Source organism: Arachis stenosperma, chromosome 10 (genome assembly GCF_014773155.1).
Source record: "Arachis stenosperma cultivar V10309 chromosome 10, arast.V10309.gnm1.PFL2, whole genome shotgun sequence".
NCBI lineage: Eukaryota > Viridiplantae > Streptophyta > Magnoliopsida > Fabales > Fabaceae > Arachis > Arachis stenosperma.
In genome coordinates this window covers 96,137,272-96,149,395 of record NC_080386.1, presented here as the reverse complement: position 1 = coordinate 96,149,395, position 12,124 = coordinate 96,137,272, and the positions used below count along the sequence as shown (strand labels likewise).

General features: G+C 39.7%; 1 non-coding gene across 1 annotated transcript; it reads left to right on the top strand.

The window, feature by feature from the left end:
* Positions 1-1,994: 1,994 nt before the first annotated feature.
* LOC130959098 (small nucleolar RNA R71) lies at positions 1,995-2,102 on the top strand. The gene has a single exon (XR_009078193.1). It is a non-coding gene; the product is annotated as a small nucleolar RNA R71 (small nucleolar RNA).
* Positions 2,103-12,124: the final 10,022 nt, after the last annotated feature.

Sequence of the window (12,124 nt, the reverse complement as noted above, 5' to 3'; positions counted from 1 at the left end):
CTTTACTGGCGTTTAACGCCAGTCTGGTGCCCCTTTCTGGCGTTAAACGCCCAGAATGGTGCCAGACTGGGCGTTAAACGCCCAACAGCTAGCATTACTGGCGTTTGAACGCCAGCTTCTTCTTCTCCAGGGTGTGCTGTTTTTCTTCCTGTTTTTCATTTTGTTTTTGCTTTTTTCATTGTTTTTGTGACTTCTTATGATCATCAACCTACAAAAAAGATAAAATAACAAAAGAAAATAATTAATTAAAAAACATTGGGTTGCCTCCCAACAAGCGCTTCTTTACTGTCATTAGCTTGACAGAGGACTCTCATGGAGCCTCAGAGTTGTTCAGAACCGTGTTGGAACCTCCCAACACCAAACTTAGAGTTTGAATGTGGGGGTTCAACACCAAACTTAGAGTTTGGTTGTGGCCTCCCAACACCAAACTTAGAGTTTGACTGTGGGGGCTCTGTTTGGCTCTGTTTTGAGAGAAGCTCTTTATGCTTCTTCTCCATGATGACAGAGGGATATCCTTGGGCCTTAAACACCAAGGATTCTTCATTCACTTGAATGATCAACTCTCCTCTATCAACATCAATCACAGCCTTTGCTGTGGCTAGGAAGGGTCTGCCAAGGATGATGGATTCATCCATGCACTTCCCAGTCTCTAGGACTATGAAGTCAGTAGGGATGTAATGGTCTTCAATCTTCACCAAAACATTCTCTACAAGTCCATGAGCTTGTTTTCTTGAATTGTCTGCCATCTCTAATGAGATTCTTGCAGCTTGCACCTCAAAGATCCCTAATTTCTCCATTACAGAGAGGGGCATGAGGTTTACACTTGACCCTAAGTCACACAAGGCCTTCTTGAAGGTCATGGTGCCTATGGCACAAGGTATAGAAAACTTCCCAGGATCTTGCCTCTTTTGAGGCAGTTTCTGCCTAGACAAGTTATCCAGTTCTTTGGTGAGCAAAGGTGGTTCTTCCTCCCAAGTCTCATTTCCAAATAACTTGTCATTCAGTTTCATGATTGCTCCAAGGTATTTAGCAACTTGCTCTTCAGTGACATACTCATCCTCTTCAGAGGAAGAATACTCATCAGAGCTCATGAATGGCAGAAGTAAGTCCAATGGAATCTCTATGGTCTCATTTTGAGCCTCAGATTCCCATTGGTCCTCAGAGGAGACTGGTACACGCCCACTGAGGTCTTCCTCAGTGGCGTCCTCCTCTTCTCTTTCCTCTCCACATTCGGCCATGGTTATGGCTTTGCACTCTCCTTTTGGATTTTCTTCTGTATTACTTGGGAGAGTGCTAGGAGGGAGTTCAGTAACTTTCTTGCTCAGCTGACCCACTTGTCCTTCCAAATTTCTGATGGAGGACCTTGTTTCATTCATGAAACTTTGAGTGGTCTTGATTAGATCAGAGACCATGGTTGCTAAGTCAGAGGTATTCTGCTTAGAGCTCTCTGTCTGTTGCTGAGAAGATGATGGAAAAGGTTTACCATTGTTAAACCTGTTTCTTCCACCATTATTATTGAAACCTTGTTGAGGTCTCTCTTGATTCTTCCATGAGAGATTTGGGTGATTTCTCCATGAAGAATTATAGGTGTTACCATAGGGTTCTCCTAGGTAATTTACCTCTTCCACTGAAGGGTTCTCAGGATCATAAGCTTCTTCCTCAGATGAAGCTTCCTTAGTACTGCTTGGTGCATTTTGCATTCCAGACAGACTTTGAGAAATCAAATTGACTTGTTGAGTCAATATCTTGTTCTGAGCCAATATGGCATTCAGAGTGTCAATCTCAAGAACTCCTTTCTTCTGACTAGTCCCATTGTTCACAGGATTCCTTTCAGAAGTGTACATGAATTGGTTATTTGCAACCATTTCAATCAATTCTTGAGCTTCTGCAGGCGTCTTCTTCAGATGAAGAGATCCTCCAGCCGAGCTATCCAAAGACATCTTGGATAGTTCAGAGAGACCATCATAGAAAATACCTATGATGCTCCATTCAGAAAGCATGTCTGAGGGACATCTTCTGATTAATTGTTTGTATCTTTCCCAAGCTTCATAGAGGGATTCTCCATCCTTCTGTCTGAAGGTTTGGACTTCCACTCTAAGCTTACTCCATCTTTGTGGTGGAAAGAACTTTGCCAAGAAGGCATTGACTAGCTTTTCCCAAGAGTCCAGGCTTTCTTTAGGTTGAGAATCCAACCATATTCTAGCTCTGTCTCTTACAGCAAAAGGGAATAGCATCAGTCTATAGACCTCAGGGTTAACCCCATTAGTCTTGACTGTGTCACAGATTTGCAAGAATTCAGCTAAGAACTGATGAGGATCTTCCATTGGAAGTCCATGAAACTTGCAATTCTGTTGCATTAGAGAAACTAATTGAGGCTTAAGCTCAAAGTTGTTTGCTCCAATGGCAGGGATAGAGATGCTTCTCCCATAAAAATCAGGAGTAGGTGCAGTAAAGTCACCCAGCACCTTCCTTGCATTGTTGGCATTGTTGTTGTTTTCGGCTGCCATGTGTTCTTCTTCCTTGAAGAATTCGGTCAGGTCCTCTAAAGAGAGTTGTGCCTTGGCTTCTCTTAGCTTTCGCTTCAAGGTCCTCTCAGGTTCAGGGTCAGCTTCAACAAGAATGCCTTTGTCTCTGCTCCTGCTCATATGAAAGAGAAGAGAAACAGAAAGTGTGGAATCCTCTATGTCACAGTATAGAGATTCCTTGAAATGTCAGAGGAAAAGAGAAATAGAAAGAAGAAGGAGAAGAAGAATTCGAACTTTAATTAGATAAGGTTCGAATTGTGCATTTAGAAGGAGTGGTACTCCATAAATAGAAGGATGTGGGAAGGAGGGAAGAGAATTTTCGAAAATTCATTAAAATATTTTGAAAACATTTTTGAAAAACATTAATTGATTTTCGAAAATCAAAGTGGAAAAGAAATCAAGTGATTTTTGAAAAAAGATTTTAAAATTAGAAATTAAAAAGATTTAATTGAAAAGTTATGGTTTTAAAAAGATGTGATTGAGAAGATATGATTTGAAAATAATTTTAAGAGATATGATTTGAAAACAATTTGAAAAGATATGATTTTAAAAATTAATGACTTGCCTAACAAGAAAAGATATGATTCAAACATAAAACCTTCCTCAACAGAAATGGCAACAATTTTGAGATGTTCAATCAAATCATTAATTGTTAGTAAGTATCTTTTAAAAAGGAAAGAAATTGATTTTGAAAACATTTGATTGAAAAGATTTGATTTGAAAAAGATTTGATTTTGAAAAACTAAGAAAAAATTGATTTGAAAACAAAATCTTCCCCCTAGCACCATCCTGGCGTTAAACGCCCAGAATGGTATACATTCTGGCGTTTAACGCCCAAAATGCTACCTCTTTGGGCGTTAAACGCCCAACCAGATGCCCTGGCTGGCGTTTAAACGCCAGTCTGCCTTCTTCACTGGGCATTTTTGAATGCTCAGCTTTTTCTGTATAATTCCTCTGCAGTATGTTCTGAATCTTCAATTCTTTGTATCATTGACTTGAAAAGACACAAATTAAAAATATTTTTGGATTTTTTATAATCAAAATGCAAAAGGAATCAATTAACAATGCATGCAAAACACCAAACTTAGCAGTTTGTATACTACTGACACTAACAATATGAGAATGCATATGAGACACACAAAATGCTTCAAGTCAATAGAATTCAAAGATTAGAACACAAAAATCATCAAGAATTACTTGAGGATCCTTAAGACACATGAATGAATGCATACAATTGACACTAAACTTAAGATGAGACACTAGACTTAAGCAGGAAACATCAAATATTTTTGGTTTTTATGATTTTGTAAAATTTTTTTGTGTTTTTCGAAAATTAAATGAGAAAAAGGTATCAAAATTCTTAATGAGAATTCCAGGAATCAGTGCAATGCTAGTCTAAGACTCCGGTCCAGGAATTAGACATGGCTTCACAGCCAGCCAAGCTTTCAAAGAAAGCTTCGGTCCAAAACACTAGACATGACCAGAGGTCAGCCAAATCTTAGCAGATCACTGCTCCAAGAGCAAAATTGATGAGAATCAACAAGCTCTTGTGGTGATAAGTTGAAATCTCGGTCCAATCAGATTAGACATGGCTTCTCAGCCAGCCAGATTTCAACAAATCATCATGAAACTCTAGAATTCATCTTCAAGAATTTCGAAAAAATTAATACCTAATCTAAGCAACAAGATGAACCGTCAGTTGTCCAAACTAGAACAATCCCAGGCATTGTTACCAAAAGCTTGCTCAAACTTGAACAATCCCCGGCAACGGCGCCAAAAACTTGGTGCGCGAAATTGTGAACAATACTTTTTCACAACTCAAATAATCCCCGGCAACGGCGCCAAAAACTTGGTGGCTCAATACCATGGCATTACACAACTTCGCACAACTAACCAGCAAGTGCACTGGGTCGTCCAAGTAATAAACCTTACGTGAGTAAGGGTCGATCCCACGGAGATTGTTAGTATTGAAGCAAGCTATGGTCATCTTGTAAATCTTAGTCAGGCAAACTCAAATGTATATGATGATGAACGAAAATAACATAGAAGATAAAGATAGTGATACTTATGTATATCATTGGTGTAAGAGCTTCAGACAAGTGTATGAAGATGCCTTCCCTTCCGTCTCTCTGCTTTCCTACTGTCTTCATCCAATCCTTCTTACTCCTTTCCATGGCAAGCTCGTGTAAGGTTTCACTGTTGTCAGCAGCTACCTCTCATCCGCGCAGTGAAAGCTAATGCACACACTCTGTCACAGTGCTGCCAATCACCGGTTTGGTTCCCTCCCCTACCGGAATAGAATAACTCTTTTGCGTCTGTCACTAACGCCCAGTAGGTTACAGGTTCGAAGCACGTCACAGTCATTCAATCATTGAATCCTACTCAGAATACCACAGACAAGGTTTAGACCTTCTGGATTCTCTTGAATGCTGCCATCAGGTCCTGCCTATACCACGAAGATTCCGAAGAATCCAAGAGATATTCACTAAGCCTCAGATGCTTGTAGAACAAGAATGGTTGTCAGTCACCTTGTTCATGGGTGAGAATGGTGATGGGCGTCAATCATCACCTTCATCATGTTGAAGAACAAGTGATATCTTGGATAAAGAACAAGCGGAATTGAATGGAAGAACAATAGTAATTGCATTAATACTCGAGGTACAGCAGAGCTCCACACCTTAATCTATGGTGTGTAGAAACTCCACCGTTGAAAATACATAAGCATAAGGTCTAGGCATGGCCGAATGGCCAGCCTCCCAATGATCTAAGATAGCATAAAACTCAAAGATAGCTACCCAGATGTATATAATATAATAGTAAAAGGTCCTACTTATAGAAAACTAGTACATAGATGAGTAAATGACATAAAAATCCACTTCCGGGCCCACTTGGTGTGTGCTTGGGCTGAGCAATGAAGAAATTTCGTGTAGAGACTCTCCTTGGAGTTAAACGCCAGCTTTAGTGCCAGTTTGGGCGTTTAACTCCCAATTAGGTGCCAGTTCCAGCGTTTAACGCTGGGATTTCTTGAGGTGACTTTGAACGCCGGTTTGGGCCATCAAATCTTGGGCAAATTATGGACTATCATATATTGCTGGAAAGCCCAGAATGTCTACTTTCCAACGCCGTTGAGAGCGCGCCAATTGGGCTTCTGTAGCTCCAGAAAATCCGCTTCGAGTGCAGGGAGGTCAGAATCCAACAGCATCTGCAGTCCTTTTGAGTCTCTGGATCAGATTTTTGCTCAGGTCCCTCAATTTCAGCCAGAAAATACCTGAAATCACAGAAAAACACACAAACTCATAGTAAAGTCCAGAAAAGTGAATTTTAACTAAAAACTAATAAAAATATACTAAAAACTAACTAGATCATATCAAAAACATACTAAAAACAATGCCAAAAAGTATACAAATCATCCGCTCATCAAAACCATGGCACTTCCTGGATGGCAAAGAGTTGCTCATCCGGAAAGGTTTCAGAGATCTCAGTGAGAGGGAGGGACGCCCCTTCCACTGGTTCTATTCGGGACAGATGATCTGCTACTTGATTCTCTGTTCCTTTTCTGTCTCTTATTTCTATATCAAACTCCTGCAGAAGCAGCACCCATCTTATAAGTCTGGGTTTTGAATCCTGCTTTGTGAGTAGATATTTAAGAGCAGCATGGTCTGTATACACAATCACTTTTGATCCTACTAAATAGGATCTGAATTTATCAATGGCGTAAACTACTGCAAGCAGTTCTTTTTCTGTGGTTGTGTAATTCTTCTGTGCGTCATTTAGAACACGGCTGGCATAGTAAATGACGTGCAGAAGCTTGTCATGCCTTTGTCCCAACACTGCACCAATGGCATGGTCACTGGCATCACACATTAATTCAAATGGTAATGTCCAGTCTGGTGCAGAGATTATTGGTGCTGAGACCAATTTAGCTTTCAGGGTCTCAAATGCCTGCAGACACTCTTTATCAAAGATAAATGGTGTGTCAGCAGCTAGTAGGTTGCTTAGAGGTTTGGCGATTTTTGAAAAATCCTTTATAAACCTCCTATAGAATCCTGCATGCCCCAGAAAGCTTCTGATTGCCTTAACATTGGCAGGTGGTGGTAATTTTTCAATTACCTCTACTTTAGCTTGGTCCACCTCTATCCCCTTATTCGAGATTTTGTGCCCAAGGACAATTCCTTCAGTCACCATAAAGTGACACTTTTCCCAGTTTAAAACCAGGTTAGTCTCTTGGCATCTTTTCAGAACAAGTGCTAAGTGGTTAAGGCAGGAGCTGAATGAGTCTCCAAATACTGAAAAGTCATCCATGAAGACTTCCAGGAATTTTTCCACCATATCAGAGAAAATTGAGAGCATGCACCTCTGAAAAGTTGCAGGTGCATTGCACAGGCCAAATGGCATCCTTCTGTATGCAAATACTCCGGATGGGCAGGTGAATGCCGTTTTCTCCTGATCCTGGGGATCTACTGCAATTTGATTATAACCTGAATATCCATCCAGGAAGCAGTAGTATTCATGACCTGCTAGTCTTTCTAGCATCTGGTCTATGAATGGTAAAGGAAAATGATCCTTTCTGGTGGCTGTATTGAGCCTTCTGTAATCAATACACATACGCCACCCAGTAACTGTTCTTGTGGGAACCAGTTCATTTTTTTCATTATGAACCACTGTCATGCCACCTTTCTTAGGGACGACTTGGACAGGGCTCACCCAGGGGCTGTCAGAAATAGGATAAATAATCCCAGCCTCTAGTAATTTAGTGACCTCCTTCTGCACAACTTCCTTCATGGCTGGATTCAACCGCCTTTGTGGTTGGACCACTGGCTTGGCGTCACCTTCCAATAGGATTTTGTGCATGCATCTGGCTGGGCTAATGCCCTTAAGATCACTGATGGACCACCCAAGAGCTGTCTTGTGTGTCCTTAGCACTTGAATCAGTGCTTCCTCTTCCTGTGGCTCTAAGGTAGAGCTTATGATTACAGGAAAGGTCCCACCTTCTCCCAAGAATGCATATTTTAGGGAAGGTGGTAATGGTTTGAGCTCAGGTTTAGGAGGTTTCTCCTCTTCCTGAGGGATTTTCAGAGGTTCTACTATTTTCTCTGACTCCTCCAGATCAGGCTGGACGTCTTTAAGGATGTCCTCTAGCTCTGATTCGGGACTCTCAGCCATATTGACCTCTCTTACCAGAGAGTCAATAATATCAACACTCATGCAGTCATTTGGGGTGTCTGGATGTTGCATTGCTTTGACAACATTCAACTTGAACTCCTTCTCATTGACTCTCAAGGTTACTTCCCCTTTTTGGACATCAATGAGGGTTCGGCCAGTTGCTAGGAAAGGTCTTCCTAGAATGAGAGTTGCACTCTTGTGCTCCTCCATTTCCAGCACCACAAAGTCAGTAGGAAAGGCAAATGGCCCAACCTTGACAATCATGTCCTCAATCACTCCTGATGGGTATTTAATTGAGCCATCAGCAAGTTGAAGACATATCCTGGTTGGTTTGATTTCTTCTGCTAAACCAAGCTTTCTGATAGTAGATGCAGGTATTAGGTTGATACTTGCCCCAAGATCACACAAAGCTTGCTTGGTACAAACACCTTCTAATGTGCATGGTATCATAAAGCTCCCAGGATCTTTAAGCTTCTCAGGTAAGCTTTTCAGAATGACTGCACTGCATTCTTCAGTGAGGTAAACTTTTTCAGTTTCTCTCCAATCCTTCTTATGACTTAAGATCTCTTTCATGAACTTAGCATAAGAGGGTATTTGCTCAAGTGCTTCTGCAAACGAAATCTTTATTTCAAGAGTCCTGAGATAGTCTGCAAAGCGGGCAAATTGCTTATCTTGTTCCGCTTGGCGGAGTTTTTGAGGATAAGGCATTTTGGCTTTGTATTCCTCAACCTTAGTTGCTGCAGGTTTATTACCTACAGAAGTGGGTTGGGGAGCCTTCTTAGAAAGGTCAGCACTTATATGTGACTGATTCCCCACTGGCGTTTGAATGCCAGTGGTGGGAGCTGGAGTGGCGTTAAACGCCACTTCCTTGTTTGTTACTGGCGTTTGAACGCCAGAACCATGCTCCCTTTGGGCGTTCAACGCCGGATTCATGCTTGTTTCTGGCGTTGAACGCCAGGAATGAGCATGGTCTGGGCGTTCAGCGCCAGCTCTGTTCCTCTCTGGGCTCTGATTGTCCTCAGAGGGATTTTGAGTATCCTCTTGTTCATTTCTTGGTTTCCTGCTGCTTTGAAGTGAGGTATTTAATGTTTTCCCACTTCTTAATTGAACTGCTTGGCATTCTTCTGTTATTTGTTTTGACAGTTGCTTTTCTGTCTGCTTTAATTGTACTTCCATGTTCCTGTTAGCCATTCTTGTTTCCTGTAATATTTCCTTGAATTCGGCTAGCTGCTGAGTTAGAAAATCTAATTGCTGATTGAATTCATTAGCCTGATCCACTGGACTGAGTTCTGCAGTTACTTTTTTAGCTTCTTCTTTCATAGAGGATTCGCTGCTTAGGTACAGATGCTGATTTCTGGCAACTGTATCAATAAGCTCTTGAGCTTCTTCAATTATTTTTCTCATGTGTATAGATCCACCAGCTGAGTGGTCTAGAGAAATCTGAGCTTTTTCTGTAAGCCCATAGTAGAAGATGTCTAATTGCACCCATTCTGAAAACATTTCAGAGGGACATTTTCTTAGCATCTCTCTGTATCTCTCCCAGGCATCATAAAGGGATTCATTATCTCCTTGTTTGAAGCCTTGGATGTTTAGCCTTAGTTGTGTCATCCGTTTGGGAGGGAAATAGTGATTCAGGAATTTTTCTGACAGCTGTTTCCATGTTTTTATGCTGTTCTTAGGCTGGTTATTTAACCACCTCTTAGCTTGATCTTTTACAGCAAATGGAAACAGTAATAATCTGTAGACATCCTGATCTACTTCCTTATCATGTAATGTATCAGCAATTTACAGAAATTGTGCCAGAAACTCTGTAGGTTCTTCATGTGGAAGACCAGAATACTGGCAGTTTTGCTGCACCATGATAATGAGCTGAGGATTCAGCTCAAAGCTACTAACTCCAATGGAGGGTATACAGATACTACTCCCATATGAAGCAGTAGTGGGGTTGGCATATGACCCCAGAGTCCTCTTGTCTTGTCCATTCATACTTACTTCCATGATGGAATACAAGGGATAATTTATATGTTGATAATTATTTATTTTATAGTTGTGGAATAAATAAAAATGGAATATATAAAAAAAATTTGAAAATATTTTGAAAGATTATTTTTTTTTATAAAATAAATAAATAAATAAAAAAAACGAAATAAATAAAAGAAATTAGAAATATTTTGAAATTGAAATTTGAATTTTTATATAAAATTTTTGAAAAGAGAAGTTCAAAATTAGTTAGAAAATATAAATTTTTTTTGAATTTTGAATTTTGTGATGAAAGAGAAAAACACACAAAAGACACAAGACTTAAAATTTTTAGATCTAATGCTCCTTATTTTCGAAAATTTTTTTTGGAGGGAAAACACCAAGGAACACCAAACTTAAAAATTTTAAGATCAAGACACAAGAAAAACTCAAGAACACTTTGAAGATTCACAAGAACACCAAGAACAAAAGAAAGAACACCAAACTTAAAATTTTTAGAAAACCAAGATAATTTTTCGAAAATTATATTAAAATTAACAAGAAAACACCAAACTTAAAGTTTGGCACAAGATTAAATCAAGAAAAATTATTTTTGAAAAAGATTTTCAAAAGTACTGGTGCTCCCTCATCAAGAATATAAGCCAATGCTTTAGCCAATTGGGAATAAATGTAACACTTGTTCTAGATATTCCAATTAATGCTTTAAAAAGAACGCAAGTGAAACAAGAAAAGACACAAAGCAAGAAAAACTCAAGATCAAACAAGAAAAATAAGCAAGAACAACTTGAAGATCAATGAAGAACAAAGAACACAAGTCGAAAATTTTAAAGAAAAATATGAGATATGCAATTGACACCAAACTTAGAACAAGACACTAAACTCACGAAAATTAGCAATTAATTAAAAGAAAAATAATAAATTTTGAAAAGAAATTTTTGAAAAGAAACTATCCTATCAAGATTTAATGACTCTATAACAATAAAAATAAAAATAAATTATTCCTAATCTAAGAAATAAAATATGCCTTCAATTGTCCAAACTCAATAATCCCCGGCAACGGCGCCAAAAACTTGGTGCACGAATTTGTGATTCGCACAACTAACCAGCAAGTGCACTGGGTCGTCCAAGTAATACCTTACTTGAGTAAGGGTCGATCCCACGGAGATTATTGGCTTGAAGCAATCAATGTTTATTTTATTAATCTTAGTTAGGATGTCAACAAGGTTATTTGGATTTAATCGTAAGAAGTCAAAATGTTTAAAATTGTAAGTTGGAATTATTAGATTTGATTGGAAAGATAAACGAGAACAATAGAGTTACTTGTTTATAAAGGACTGGGGAATATGTTGGAGTTTTGGAGATGCTTTGTCCTTTGACTTCAACTCTTCCTTGAAATCCTTCAATACACGCAAGGCTCCTTCCATGGCAAGCTCTATGTAGGGTGTCACCGTTGTCAATGGCTACTTCCCATCCTCTCAGTGAAAACGTTCCTATGCTCTGTCACAGCACGGCTAATCATCTGTCGGTTCTCAATCAGGTTGGAATAGAATCCATTGATTCTTTTGCGTCTGTCACTAACGCCCAGCCCTCAGGAGTTTGAAGCACGTCACAGTCATTCAATCCCAGAATCCTACTCGGAATACCACAGACAAGGTTTAGACTTTCCGGATTCTCATGAATGCCGCCATCAATCCAGCTTATACCACGAAGATTCTGATTAAGGAATCTAAGAGATATTCATTCAGTCTAATGTAGAACGGAGGTGGTTGTCAGGCACACGTTCATGGATTGAGGAAGGTGATGAGTGTCACGGATCATCACCTTCTTCACAATTAAGCGCGAATAAACATCTTAGATAAGAACAAGCGTGTTTGAATGGAAAACAGAGGAATTGTATTAAATCATCGAGACGCTGCAGAGTTCCTCACCCCCAACAATGGAGTTTAGAGACTCATGCCGTCACAAAGTATGTAATTCAGATCTAAAAATGTCATGAGGTACAAGAAATGTCTGTAAAAGTTGTTTAAATAGTAAACTAGTAACCTAGGTTTACAGAATATGAGTAAACTAAGATAATTGGTGCAGAAATCCACTTCTGGGGCCCACTTGGTGTGTGCTGGGGCTGAGACTAAAGCTATCCACGAGTAGAGGCCTTTCTTGGCGTTAAACTCCAGGTTATGACGTGTTTTGGGCGTTCAACTCCGGATCATGACGTTTTTCTGGCGTTTAACTCCAGACAGCAGCATGAACTTGGCGTTCAACGCCAAGTTACGTCGTCTATCCTTGCGCAAAGTATGGACTATTATATATTGCTGGAAAGCCCTAGATGTCTAATTTCCAACGCCGTTGAGAGCGCGCCAATTGAACTCCTGTAGCTCCAGAAAATCCATTTTGAGTGCAGGGAGGTCAGGATCCAACAGCATCAGCAGTCTTTTTTTCAGCCTAAGTCAGATTTT